Raw genomic sequence first — 15,738 nt, 5'->3', positions numbered from 1 at the left:
AAATAGAGTTTTTATCCTGGAATGTGATCTTTCGTCTTCCAGGATGATAACTCGATTTAAACATTATTTTAGTCAGGTTACTTGAATAACCAATGAACAAGTAACTTGACTAAAATATTGTTTAAATAGAGATTTGATCCTGGAAGACTAAAGGTCACAAGGCGTGACCTTTCGTCTTCCAGGATGATAACTCGATTTAAACATTATTTTAGTTGGGTTACTTGAATATATAACCAATGAACAAGTAACTTGACTAAAATATTGTTTAAATAGAGATTTTATCCTGGAAGATGAAAGGTCACAAGGTGTGACCTTTCGTCTTCCAAGATGATAACTCGATTCAAACATTATTTTAGTCAGGTTACTTGAATATATAACCAATGAACAAGTAACGTGACTAAAACATTGTTTAAATAGAGTTTTTATCCTGGAATGTGACCTTTCATCTTCTAGGATGATAACTCGATTTAATCATTATTTTAGTCAGGTTACTTGAATAAACAATGAACAAGTAACTTGACTAAAATATTGTTTAAATAGAGATTTGATCCTGGAAGACTAAAGGTCACAAGGCGTGACCTTTCGTCTTCCAAGATGATAACTCGATTTAAACATTATTTTAGTCGGGTTACTTGAATATATAACCAATGAACAAGTAACTTGACTAAAATATTGTTTAAATAGAGATTTTATCCTGGAAGAGGAAAGGTCACAAGGCGTGACCTTTCGTCTTCCAGGATGATAACTCGATTTAAACATTATTTTAGTCAGGTTACTTGAATAAACAATGAACAAGTAACTTGACTAAAATATTGTTTAAATAGAGATTTTATCCTGGAAGATGAAAGGTCACAAGGTGTGACCTTTCGTCTTCCAAGATGATAACTCGATTTAAACATTATTTTAGTCAGGTTACTTGATTATATAACCAATGAACAAGTAACGTGACTAAAACATTGTTTAAATAGAGTTTTTATCCTAGAATGTGATCTTTCGTCTTCCAGGATGATAACTCGATTTAAACATTATTTTAGTCAGGTTACTTGAATAACCAATGAACAAGTAACTTGACTAAAATATTGTTTAAATAGAGATTTGATCCTGGAAGACTAAAGGTCACAAGGCGTGACCTTTCGTCTTCCAGGATGATAACTCGATTTAAACATTATTTTAGTTGGGTTACTTGAATATATAACCAATGAACAAGTAACTTGACTAAAATATTGTTTAAATAGAGATTTTATCCTGGAAGATGAAAGGTCACAAGGTGTGACCTTTCGTCTTCCAAGATGATAACTCGATTTAAACATTATTTTAGTCAGGTTACTTGAATATATAACCAATGAACAAGTAACGTGACTAAAACATTGTTTAAATAGAGTTTTTATCCTGGAATGTGACATTTCGTCTTCTAGGATGATAACACGATTTAATCATTATTTTAGTCAGGTTACTTGAATAACCAATGAACAAGTAACTTGACTAAAATATTGTTTAAATAGAGATTTGATCCTGGAAGACTAAAGGTCACAAGGCGTGACCTTTCGTCTTCCAGGATGATAACTCGATTTAAACATTATTTTAGTCGGGTTACTTGAATATATAACCTGTAACACCCATACCAGACGTATCTAGAAAGTCTGGCACGTGCGTTAATATTAGTACTGGATACATTAAAATATACAACAATTAAAAACTTCGAATGAATAATATTTACATCAAGTTCCGTTCGTATAAATAATAGTACAATGCAACTCATCCATACGTAAAAATACATCCTTGAAGTCCATAACATCCTGCAGCTTCACGAACGAACCCTTGAAGTAGTATCCATCCGGCTCCGAACATGCATAAACATCCTGCTTATCTGAAACAAATAAGGATTGGGATGAGACATAATGTCTCAGTGAGTTCCCCTAAATCCTAGGCTATAGGCAACCTCGAGGGGAAACCTACGGTCACCACGTGTCTACATTACAACCTGACGGTTGATTATACGTGTGTGGGGACTTGCATACTTAGACGGTAGTGCATACTAGAGCCGTCATAGTTTTATCTTAACTTGTTATAGGCTTCACTTCCTATACGTGTCATGGCGGTTGAGGGGGAGTCTAGGACCGCATTGCCAAGAATACGCTCTACGTATCGAGGCCCTAACATAACATAATCATGGCACGATTCTAAACTGGACGGTCAGGGGAACCTAAGATCGTCATCGGTATCATGATCTTTACTTAATCTATGCATAACTTGCTCTTGTCTTAGCATCTGATGCTCTTAACTTGATCACATATGTAATCATTCTTGCATAAACATAACATAATCATATCGTACATAAACGTATCTAAGTTCATTCATTAAGTTAGCGTTGAACAAACAATTATTATCTGAGTTCATTTTACAGAAAGTCCCGGGTGGAGTAACCCCGAGTACAATCCCATACATGACCGATGTACGTACATCGGACTCCCTCGGTGTCGTGCGGGTCCCTTGCGGCTTAAACCGTTCCCCTTAGGTCGAGAACCTCCCGTATCCCCCTGGCGTGGATAACAAGAGACACGAGCACCTACGTCTTGTTTACTCAGTGACATGCGGGTCCCTTACGGCTTAAATCGTTCTCATTATGAGAACCCCTTGTATCCCCCTGATGTGGATAGCAAGAGACATGTCACCTACACATATTAATCATGGTCTTGTCGTGCATATAAGTTAAACATAATCATACATACATGTTTACCTCGGAACCTTGATCGATCCGATTATCGGTAACCTATACTTATTCATACTTAACATGGTGGAGCGAAATAACTTATCAATCCACAACTTACGTACTAGCTAAGTTATTCTAGCTCATGTGCGAAGAGATTACACTTCGCGTCTTAACCTACATAAGGTTCGTGCTTAACTTCTAGTTCTCGACAAGCTATGTCGAGGCTCTACGTTCATTCCCTTTCTTAGTTCATCACTACCCGGACATATTGCATATCATAACATCTCATGTGCTATTCGTCATTGAAATTCTTGATGTTGTTCATGCATTTCTTTACCAATATCCTTAGGTGTATTGTGCAATGATAACTTGACTTTGAGGGGTTTTTAAAGTTATAAGAGACTGCAGGGAAAAGCTGGGTCAAAACCACTACATTTCATGAATTTTCTTGTAAAAAGTGCTGTGCTGTCAAATCTCGCTTGAGCGAGATTCATCTCGCTTGAGCGAGATTGCAAGCGAGATTTCTTGCTTGCGCGAGATTCCAAGCGAGATTTTAATTTAGTTCTGCCAAAATCTCGCTTGAGCGAGATTCATCTCGCTTAAGCGAGGTTCTTCAGTACCAGACCTGCAGAATTCGTAATTTTGACCTCTAAACCTCAAAATTGAGTTTCCAATGCACACAAGACACCCAGAATACATAGAAAACAGCTTAGAACATTTACATGACAACAACAACATAATTTCAATGATTAATGGCAAAAGGGGTACTAAAACCCTAACTTACATACTAATACAAATCATGTTTTCTCACAAGAATTGCACAACCCAAAGGTAGGAGAAACTATCTAAGAACTCACCTAACAAGATTCTTGAAGCATCATCATGTCCCAAGCTCAAACAATCCAAAACTCTAGCCCTTGATTCACTTGCTTCCTTTATTCAACCCATCTCAAACTTGCTGTTTTCATGCAATCCAAAGCATCATGATCTTGCTAGCTTATCTCTAATCCAACCCAAGCTTCCTTCAACCAAAACCCTAATCTCATGATTTCTTCCCTTATGAGGATAGAGTGGAAGAACAAGCTCAAATAGAGCTTCTATTTGTTCCTTGATCTTGGAAGTACCATAACATAAGCTTGATCATGAAGAGGAAGAAGTTTTGGAATGGATTGGTGAAGAAAAGAGAGGAAGAGAGCGTGAGAATGGAGAGAGGAGGGAGAGAAAATTGTTTTCCCAAACTTAGAGAGATAAAAGGATAGAAATTGTGAGATATTTTGGTGCCTTTCCAAATAAATATCCTTTTCCCGCGCAATTACCAAATTGCCCTTGCCTCAAACATGCTACATCCGTCTCTGATACTTAACTCGTATTAAGCTGACATAGCATAATAAATATTTCCATTAACTTACTTTCCATGAACCTAAGTCCTCTGATACATTTAACAGATAAAGTTCCTTAAGCTGATGAGCGGGATGTTACATTCTACCCCCCTTAAAGAAATTTCGTCCTCGAAATTTTAGAGATCGACTACCAATCATCATGACAGAAACTTACCATCTTTGGTCTGAGCCATACATACTCTATTCAGACTTACTCATAGAGTTCGTCGTATTATGTCCTCATCTTGTTTCTTAACCCATATGCAACTGAACATAACCTTCTTGATTTTAATATTACCCAAACTTAGAGTTTTCTTATCATATCATGATTCAGAACTTACCTTACTACACACAGACTTATTGTCTCGGACTCGTATCTTACCCACTTAACATAAACCATTCATATAGGTATCTTTTTATAAACATGAACACTCAGGATTTGCCTTTTAACTGGGATCATACGGAAACCAGGTTTGCCCTGCAGTGCTTACTTGTAACTTTAAAACATATTTCATACATACATCTTATCATGAATACATAATCTTACTATACCTTGAGGCACATGGTTCTTACTTGTATTACTCATGTAAATGATTCCATGAATCTCTTATCTCTTTTCAGAGCCTTAGGAAATCTTCTGATTTCATCACAATTCCATTGCATCTTATCACACCCGAATTAATGGGTAACTCATATAGCTTGACATGAAAAAGTGAAATCAACTCACCACTTCATCTGACAATCCATTAACCAATATTATGGTTCACATACTCGTGAAACTTACTAGTAATTCCACTTGCACTTACATCGTACACTCTTAACACAATTCCGTGTATCCCACATGATATTGGCTTCATACGAACATTGTCGTTTCATAACATGTACATACTTTCAAGTGCCATCTCTTGCTAAATGATAACGATACGTGTTCTAGAATCTTTCTTGAAGAAATTTCCTTAAGCTCTGGTATTCAGGTTCTTGGAACGAATATATATATATACATGACTAAAATATTTTATCATTCCCAAAACTGAATTTGTAATAGCACCACAGAACCATCGGACGAGTTTCTATATTTGAAAAAGATTTAACAACTCGCCCTAAACTTGTCCACGACAAGTTGGTCCTGAAGTTGGTACGTCTTAAGTGAGTTCACTTACGACGTATCTCATCAGTTTCGAAAATGTATAATTCCATGAGTTTAAAATAAGCATCGTTCCCAAGTTCCATAATACCAATCTTAACTTTTAAAAGTTCTAAAATCATGACTTAACATGTCTTAACAAGTATCGTTTTCACTCAACAAGTATTGCATACGAGAGTATGATTCTCATTGCACAACTCGAGAGTTGCATCTCCTTTCATGATGACATACTTAACTTCGAAGATAAATTCTTCCCTTATTCAACCGTTATACATACTTGCCATACCGCTTACATATCCGTAAACAATCCTTGAACCTCTTAACATAAACTTATTCCTCTTCTTCGGAACACTAACTTGATTCTCCACATTAACTCATTCGGTTATCGCTTGAGCGTTACTACCTTTTCCGAAACCGGTCACCATTCTTGATGCCTTGATTCTTTACTTGAGTCACGAAACGTAACCTTCTGAACCTTACATACTTCCCATTATCATCTTTCGCGCATCCTGACCAATTCATACAAGGCAATTCTTGTCATTTTCATCTTACTTAAGTGATGGCACATACTTAAAACTTTTACCTTGGCCAATGCTATCTATATAAACATTCATACTTACTTATCACATCAAGAACTCCTCACTTATCTTATGATGCTTCTGCTAAACTTGCATTACCAACCGAACATTCTTCACTAAAATTCATACATACTAAAATTTCCATGTTTCATAATTAACGATTAGCTTCCATGGCGCTACTCTGATTCCCACCGGTTGGTTTAAACCATTACTCTAATCCGTTAGAGAGACTGAGACTTCATATTCCTAATTACCACTTGAATACTAACTTCTTGAACTGTTCTCAAGATCTTCCATGTTGTAACCAACATCACAACCTTACACTTGTCTTGTGAATCCAAAACTCATGATGGTTTATCTTATTCTTATAATACTTGACTCGGGGGTAACCTTACTTTCTTGCTGGTTGCACTTACCATACATATCATATCTGAACTTATTTTCGGGCAAACTCAATTTCCATTAACAACCCATCTAGCACTTGAACATAACTTTCTTGAACATTTAATCTTTGTACCTTCGCATTCTCGCGGACTATATTTTGCTTAATCATACCAATGCTTGCTCATTAATTTTTTTTTTTAAAGAAAACTTCGTAAACTAGCGCACAAGTCATTGACGTTGATAATTTTCTACTTTATAAATATATTGAGTTTTGGCCCCGATCGTTGCTCTAAATTCATAGAACGAGTTGATAGCACATACGTGTCATCAATTCTAGATTATAATAAGTCCAGCTCGCTCTACGAGTATCATAGCAAACCGGTCCCTAGAAAATCTCGTGAATTTTCAAAATATCAACTTCAACGACCCATACGCGTAAATATTTCTAAATTATTTACTTTATGTTTCAACATCATATCGAGCCTAGCAAGTATATTAAGCAAAACATAGGTTCGAGCGATACGTCATAATTCCACATAATCGATGAATCTTGTGATTTTCTCATAACTCTGCACCGCTTTAATTCTTACATCATACCTCATGCATAAACATTGGTGACTTTCCTTCTAAATGCAGGAACTTCTATACTCTTGATCTTGGCTTGTTCTTGACACATCAACACATTAACTTCCAAAAATACCTTAAACCGTATCGTTTTCGTTGATGGTTGTCCACGTCCTTTTCCTTAGAAATTGCAGGAGGTGATATGCATTCATTACTTGATGTCTTAAAAGATTTTCGTCACGTGAAATTTATTGTGAAGACATCTCCCCAATAGTCATTGCAAACCATAGGATCGAACTAGTAGGTTTCACAAAAAACGGAAAAATTTCGTCCCAGGCTTACTATTGGTGAGCTTCTCCAACAGTATTTTTCAGAAAACATTTGTTGCATAAAACTCTTATTCTCAAGTACAAAATGCACATCATTCATTCCTATCGTCGTAAAATATTCTATAACATATGCATGGCAGCATCAACCTTTTTCGATACAATTCTTGGCACGTCGGAAATCAATGTCTTACCCGACATTGTCGGAACGTCCCTTCTTAACATGCCTTACATTCCCAGAGGATTCACACTTGTACCTGATTAGTTCACCGGCCACCTTTTGGCACGATAAAACTTCTTCATCACATACTTCGTTCCTCCTGGGTCCTATTCAGCTCTCAGGCATCCATTCCAATCATCGAATGTTAAATTGAGTTGATCAGGCTCAACTAACATCAACAACTAGAACATTTACCTGGAACCCAATGGTCCCACTTCCTTTGTTGTAATTTAATGACCCAAGGCACAGTCTGAATCGACCTGCTCTGATACCAATTGTAACACCCATACCAGACGTATCTAGAAAGTCTGGCACGTGCGTTAATATTAGTACTGGATACATTAAAATATACAACAATTAAAAACTTCGAATGAATAATATTTACATCAAGTTCCGTTCGTATAAATAATAGTACAATGCAACTCATCCATACGTAAAAATACATCCTTGAAGTCCATAACATCCTGCAGCTTCACGAACGAACCCTTGAAGTAGTATCCATCCGGCTCCGAACATGCATAAACATCCTGCTTATCTGAAACAAATAAGGATTGGGATGAGACATAATGTCTCAGTGAGTTCCCCTAAATCCTAGGCTATAGGCAACCTCGAGGGGAAACCTACGGTCACCACGTGTCTACATTACAACCTGACGGTTGATTATACGTGTGTGGGGACTTGCATACTTAGACGGTAGTGCATACTAGAGCCGTCATAGTTTTATCTTAACTTGTTATAGGCTTCACTTCCTATACGTGTCATGGCGGTTGAGGGGGAGTCTAGGACCGCATTGCCAAGAATACGCTCTACGTATCGAGGCCCTAACATAACATAATCATGGCACGATTCTAAACTGGACGGTCAGGGGAACCTAAGATCGTCATCGGTATCATGATCTTTACTTAATCTATGCATAACTTGCTCTTGTCTTAGCATCTGATGCTCTTAACTTGATCACATATGTAATCATTCTTGCATAAACATAACATAATCATATCGTACATAAACGTATCTAAGTTCATTCATTAAGTTAGCGTTGAACAAACAATTATTATCTGAGTTCATTTTACAGAAAGTCCCGGGTGGAGTAACCCCGAGTACAATCCCATACATGACCGATGTACGTACATCGGACTCCCTCGGTGTCGTGCGGGTCCCTTGCGGCTTAAACCGTTCCCCTTAGGTCGAGAACCTCCCGTATCCCCCTGGCGTGGATAACAAGAGACACGAGCACCTACGTCTTGTTTACTCAGTGACATGCGGGTCCCTTACGGCTTAAATCGTTCTCATTATGAGAACCCCTTGTATCCCCCTGATGTGGATAGCAAGAGACATGTCACCTACACATATTAATCATGGTCTTGTCGTGCATATAAGTTAAACATAATCATACATACATGTTTACCTCGGAACCTTGATCGATCCGATTATCGGTAACCTATACTTATTCATACTTAACATGGTGGAGCGAAATAACTTATCAATCCACAACTTACGTACTAGCTAAGTTATTCTAGCTCATGTGCGAAGAGATTACACTTCGCGTCTTAACCTACATAAGGTTCGTGCTTAACTTCTAGTTCTCGACAAGCTATGTCGAGGCTCTACGTTCATTCCCTTTCTTAGTTCATCACTACCCGGACATATTGCATATCATAACATCTCATGTGCTATTCGTCATTGAAATTCTTGATGTTGTTCATGCATTTCTTTACCAATATCCTTAGGTGTATTGTGCAATGATAACTTGACTTTGAGGGGTTTTTAAAGTTATAAGAGACTGCAGGGAAAAGCTGGGTCAAAACCACTACATTTCATGAATTTTCTTGTAAAAAGTGCTGTGCTGTCAAATCTCGCTTGAGCGAGATTCATCTCGCTTGAGCGAGATTGCAAGCGAGATTTCTTGCTTGCGCGAGATTCCAAGCGAGATTTTAATTTAGTTCTGCCAAAATCTCGCTTGAGCGAGATTCATCTCGCTTAAGCGAGGTTCTTCAGTACCAGACCTGCAGAATTCGTAATTTTGACCTCTAAACCTCAAAATTGAGTTTCCAATGCACACAAGACACCCAGAATACATAGAAAACAGCTTAGAACATTTACATGACAACAACAACATAATTTCAATGATTAATGGCAAAAGGGGTACTAAAACCCTAACTTACATACTAATACAAATCATGTTTTCTCACAAGAATTGCACAACCCAAAGGTAGGAGAAACTATCTAAGAACTCACCTAACAAGATTCTTGAAGCATCATCATGTCCCAAGCTCAAACAATCCAAAACTCTAGCCCTTGATTCACTTGCTTCCTTTATTCAACCCATCTCAAACTTGCTGTTTTCATGCAATCCAAAGCATCATGATCTTGCTAGCTTATCTCTAATCCAACCCAAGCTTCCTTCAACCAAAACCCTAATCTCATGATTTCTTCCCTTATGAGGATAGAGTGGAAGAACAAGCTCAAATAGAGCTTCTATTTGTTCCTTGATCTTGGAAGTACCATAACATAAGCTTGATCATGAAGAGGAAGAAGTTTTGGAATGGATTGGTGAAGAAAAGAGAGGAAGAGAGCGTGAGAATGGAGAGAGGAGGGAGAGAAAATTGTTTTCCCAAACTTAGAGAGATAAAAGGATAGAAATTGTGAGATATTTTGGTGCCTTTCCAAATAAATATCCTTTTCCCGCGCAATTACCAAATTGCCCTTGCCTCAAACATGCTACATCCGTCTCTGATACTTAACTCGTATTAAGCTGACATAGCATAATAAATATTTCCATTAACTTACTTTCCATGAACCTAAGTCCTCTGATACATTTAACAGATAAAGTTCCTTAAGCTGATGAGCGGGATGTTACATAACCAATGAACAAGTAACTTGACTAAAATATTGTTTAAATAGAGATTTTATCCTGGAAGAGGAAAGGTCACAAGGCGTGACCTTTCGTCTTCCAGGATGATAACTCGATTTGAACATTATTTTAGTCAGGTTACTTGATTATATAACCAATGAACAAGTAACGTGACTAAAACATTGTTTAAATAGAGTTTTTATCCTGGAATGTGATCTTTCGTCTTCCAGGATGATAACTCGATTTAAACATTATTTTAGTCAGGTTACTTGAATAACCAATGAACAAGTAACTTGACTAAAATATTGTTTAAATAGAGATTTGATCCTGGAAGACTAAAGGTCACAAGGCGTGACCTTTCGTCTTCCAGGATGATAACTCGATTTAAACATTATTTTAGTTGGGTTACTTGAATATATAACCAATGAACAAGTAACTTGACTAAAATATTGTTTAAATAGAGATTTTATCCTGGAAGATGAAAGGTCACAAGGTGTGACCTTTCGTCTTCCAAGATGATAACTCGATTTAAACATTATTTTAGTCAGGTTACTTGAATATATAACCAATGAACAAGTAACGTGACTAAAACATTGTTTAAATAGAGTTTTTATCCTGGAATGTGACCTTTCATCTTCTAGGATGATAACTCGATTTAATCATTATTTTAGTCAGGTTACTTGAATAAACAATGAACAAGTAACTTGACTAAAATATTGTTTAAATAGAGATTTGATCCTGGAAGACTAAAGGTCACAAGGCGTGACCTTTCGTCTTCCAAGATGATAACTCGATTTAAACATTATTTTAGTCGGGTTACTTGAATATATAACCAATGAACAAGTAACTTGACTAAAATATTGTTTAAATAGAGATTTTATCCTGGAAGAGGAAAGGTCACAAGGCGTGACCTTTCGTCTTCCAGGATGATAACTCGATTTAAACATTATTTTAGTCAGGTTACTTGAATAAACAATGAACAAGTAACTTGACTAAAATATTGTTTAAATAGAGATTTTATCCTGGAAGATGAAAGGTCACAAGGTGTGACCTTTCGTCTTCCAAGATGATAACTCGATTTAAACATTATTTTAGTCGGGTTACTTGAATATATAACCAATGAACAAGTAACTTGACTAAAATATTGTTTAAATAGAGATTTTATCCTGGAAGAGGAAAGGTCACAAGGCGTGACCTTTCGTCTTCCAGGATGATAACTCGATTTAAACATTATTTTATTCAGGTTACTTGAATAAACAATGAACAAGTAACTTGACTAAAATATTGTTTAAATAGAGATTTTATCCTGGAAGATGAAAGGTCACAAGGTGTGACCTTTCGTCTTCCAAGATGATAACTCGATTTAAACATTATTTTAGTCAGGTTACTTGATTATATAACCAATGAACAAGTAACGTGACTAAAACATTGTTTAAATAGAGTTTTTATCCTGGAATGTGATCTTTCGTCTTCCAGGATGATAACTCGATTTAAACATTATTTTAGTCAGGTTACTTGAATAACCAATGAACAAGTAACTTGACTAAAATATTGTTTAAATAGAGATTTGATCCTGGAAGACTAAAGGTCACAAGGCGTGACCTTTCGTCTTCCAGGATGATAACTCGATTTAAACATTATTTTAGTTGGGTTACTTGAATATATAACCAATGAACAAGTAACTTGACTAAAATATTGTTTAAATAGAGATTTTATCCTGGAAGATGAAAGGTCACAAGGTGTGACCTTTCGTCTTCCAAGATGATAACTCGATTTAAACATTATTTTAGTCAGGTTACTTGAATATATAACCAATGAACAAGTAACGTGACTAAAACATTGTTTAAATAGAGTTTTTATCCTGGAATGTGACATTTCGTCTTCTAGGATGATAACTCGATTTAATCATTATTTTAGTCAGGTTACTTGAATAACCAATGAACAAGTAACTTGACTAAAATATTGTTTAAATAGAGATTTGATCCTGGAAGACTAAAGGTCACAAGGCGTGACCTTTCGTCTTCCAGGATGATAACTCGATTTAAACATTATTTTAGTCGGGTTACTTGAATATATAACCAATGAACAAGTAACTTGACTAAAATATTGTTTAAATAGAGATTTTATCCTGGAAGAGGAAAGGTCACAAGGCGTGACCTTTCGTCTTCCAGGATGATAACTCGATTTGAACATTATTTTAGTCAGGTTACTTGATTATATAACCAATGAACAAGTAACTTGACTAAAATATTGTTTAAATAGAGTTTTTATCCTGGAAGACGAAAGGTCACAAGGTGTGACCTTTCGTCTTCCAGGATGATAACTCGATTTAAACATTATTTTAGTTAGGTTACTTGAATATATAACCAATGAACAAGTAACTTGACTAAAATATTGTTTAAATAGAGTTTTTATCCTGGAAGACGAAAGGTCACAAGGTGTGACCTTTCGTCTTCCAGGATGATAACTCGATTTAAACATTATTTTAGTCAGGTTACTTGATCATATAACCAATGAACAAGTAACGTGACTAAAACATTGTTTAAATATAGTTTTTATCCTGGAATGTGACCTTTCGTCTTCCAGGATGATAACTCGATTTAAATATTATTTTAGTCAGGTTACTTGAATAACCAATGAACAAGTAACTTGACTAAAATATTGTATAAATAGAGATTTGATCCTGGAAGACTAAAGGTCACAAGGCGTGACCTTTCGTCTTCCAGGATGATAACTCGATTTAAACATTATTTTAGTCAGGTTACTTGAATATATAACCAATGAACAAGTAACTTGACTAAAATATTGTTTAAATAGAGATTTTATCCTGGAAGAGGAAAGGTCACAAGGCGTGACCTTTCGTCTTCCAGGATGATAACTCGATTTGAACATTATTTTAGTCAGGTTACTTGATTATATAACCAATGAACAAGTAACGTGACTAAAACATTGTTTAAATAGAGTTTTTATCCTGGAATGTGATCTTTCATCTTCCAGGATGATAACTCGATTTAAACATTATTTTAGTCAGGTTACTTGAATAACCAATGAACAAGTAACTTGACTAAAATATTGTTTAAATAGAGATTTGATCCTGGAAGACTAAAGGTCACAAGGCGTGACCTTTCGTCTTCCAGGATGATAACTCGATTTAAACATTATTTTAGTCGGGTTACTTGAATATATAACCAATGAACAAGTAACTTGACTAAAATATTGTTTAAATAGAGATTTTATCCTGGAAGAGGAAAGGTCACAAGGCGTGACCTTTCGTCTTCCAGGATGATAACTCGATTTAAACATTATTTTAGTCAGGTTACTTGAATAACCAATGAACAAGTAACTTGACTAAAATATTGTTTAAATAGAGATTTGATCCTGGAAGACTAAAGGTCACAAGGTGTGACCTTTCGTCTTCCAGGATGATAACTCGATTTAAACATTATTTTAGTCAGGTTACTTGAATAAACAATGAACAAGTAACTTGACGAAAATATTGTTTAAATAGAGATTTTATCCTGGAAGATGAAAGGTCACAAGGTGTGACCTTTCGTCTTCCAAGATGATAACTCGATTTAAACATTATTTTAGTCAGGTTACTTGATTATATAACCAATGAACAAGTAACGTGACTAAAACATTGTTTAAATAGAGTTTTTATCCTGGAATGTGATCTTTCGTCTTCCAGGATGATAACTCGATTTAAACATTATTTTAGTCAGGTTACTTGAATAACCAATGAACAAGTAACTTGACTAAAATATTGTTTAAATAGAGATTTGATCCTGGAAGACTAAAGGTCACAAGGCGTGACCTTTCGTCTTCCAGGATGATAACTCGATTTAAACATTATTTTAGTTGGGTTACTTGAATATATAACCAATGAACAAGTAACTTGACTAAAATATTGTTTAAATAGAGATTTTATCCTGGAAGATGAAAGGTCACAAGGTGTGACCTTTCGTCTTCCAAGATGATAACTCGATTTAAACATTATTTTAGTCAGGTTACTTGAATATATAACCAATGAACAAGTAACGTGACTAAAACATTGTTTAAATAGAGTTTTTATCCTGGAATGTGACATTTCGTCTTCTAGGATGATAACTCGATTTAATCATTATTTTAGTCAGGTTACTTGAATAACCAATGAACAAGTAACTTGACTAAAATATTGTTTAAATAGAGATTTGATCCTGGAAGACTAAAGGTCACAAGGCGTGACCTTTCGTCTTCCAGGATGATAACTCGATTTAAACATTATTTTAGTCGGGTTACTTGAATATATAACCAATGAACAAGTAACTTGACTAAAATATTGTTTAAATAGAGATTTTATCCTGGAAGAGGAAAGGTCACAAGGCGTGACCTTTCGTCTTCCAGGATGATAACTCGATTTGAACATTATTTTAGTCAGGTTACTTGATTATATAACCAATGAACAAGTAACGTGACTAAAACATTGTTTAAATAGAGTTTTTATCCTGGAATGTGATCTTTCGTCTTCCAGGATGATAACTCGATTTAAACATTATTTTAGTCAGGTTACTTGAATAACCAATGAACAAGTAACTTGACTAAAATATTGTTTAAATAGAGATTTGATCCTGGAAGACTAAAGGTCACAAGGCGTGACCTTTCGTCTTCCAGGATGATAACTCGATTTAAACATTATTTTAGTTGGGTTACTTGAATATATAACCAATGAACAAGTAACTTGACTAAAATATTGTTTAAATAGAGATTTTATCCTGGAAGATGAAAGGTCACAAGGTGTGACCTTTCGTCTTCCAAGATGATAACTCGATTTAAACATTATTTTAGTCAGGTTACTTGAATATATAACCAATGAACAAGTAACGTGACTAAAACATTGTTTAAATAGAGTTTTTATCCTGGAATGTGACCTTTCATCTTCTAGGATGATAACTCGATTTAATCATTATTTTAGTCAGGTTACTTGAATAAACAATGAACAAGTAACTTGACTAAAATATTGTTTAAGTAGAGATTTGATCCTGGAAGACTAAAGGTCACAAGGCGTGACCTTTCGTCTTCCAAGATGATAACTCGATTTAAACATTATTTTAGTCGGGTTACTTGAATATATAACCAATGAACAAGTAACTTGACTAAAATATTGTTTAAATAGAGATTTTATCCTGGAAGAGGAAAGGTCACAAGGCGTGACCTTTCGTCTTCCAGGATGATAACTCGATTTAAACATTATTTTAGTCAGGTTACTTGAATAAACAATGAACAAGTAACTTGACTAAAATATTGTTTAAATAGAGATTTTATCCTGGAAGATGAAAGGTCACAAGGTGTGACCTTTCGTCTTCCAAGATGATAACTCGATTTAAACATTATTTTAGTCAGGTTACTTGATTATATAACCAATGAACAAGTAACGTGACTAAAACATTGTTTAAATAGAGTTTTTATCCTGGAATGTGATCTTTCGTCTTCCAGGATGATAACTCGATTTAAACATTATTTTAGTCAGGTTACTTGAATAACCAATGAACAAGTAACTTGACTAAAATATTGTTTAAATAGAGATTTGATCCTGGAAGACTAAA

The 15,738-nt window shown here is 35.4% G+C and overlaps 2 long non-coding RNA genes across 2 annotated transcripts; both read right to left on the bottom strand.

The window, feature by feature from the left end:
* Nucleotides 1-1,673: 1,673 nt before the first annotated feature.
* Nucleotides 1,674-4,119, bottom strand: LOC146929366 (uncharacterized). The gene is made up of 2 exons (XR_015008260.1): nt 3,568-4,119; nt 1,674-1,867 (listed from the first exon to the last, which is right to left on the bottom strand). It is a non-coding gene; the product is annotated as an uncharacterized LOC146929366 (long non-coding RNA).
* A 3,527-nt stretch (nt 4,120-7,646) lies between these two features.
* On the bottom strand, nt 7,647-10,162 carry LOC146929365 (uncharacterized). Its single transcript, XR_015008259.1, has 2 exons — nt 9,541-10,162; nt 7,647-7,840 (listed from the first exon to the last, which is right to left on the bottom strand). It is a non-coding gene; the product is annotated as an uncharacterized LOC146929365 (long non-coding RNA).
* Nucleotides 10,163-15,738: the final 5,576 nt, after the last annotated feature.

Source organism: Medicago sativa, chromosome 4, assembly GCF_051527215.1.
Source record: "Medicago sativa cultivar Bolivia chromosome 4, Bolivia_mono, whole genome shotgun sequence".
NCBI classification, from domain to species: domain Eukaryota; kingdom Viridiplantae; phylum Streptophyta; class Magnoliopsida; order Fabales; family Fabaceae; genus Medicago; species Medicago sativa.
Note: the sequence above shows the minus strand (reverse complement) of the source record. Positions and strands in the feature narration are given on the sequence as shown.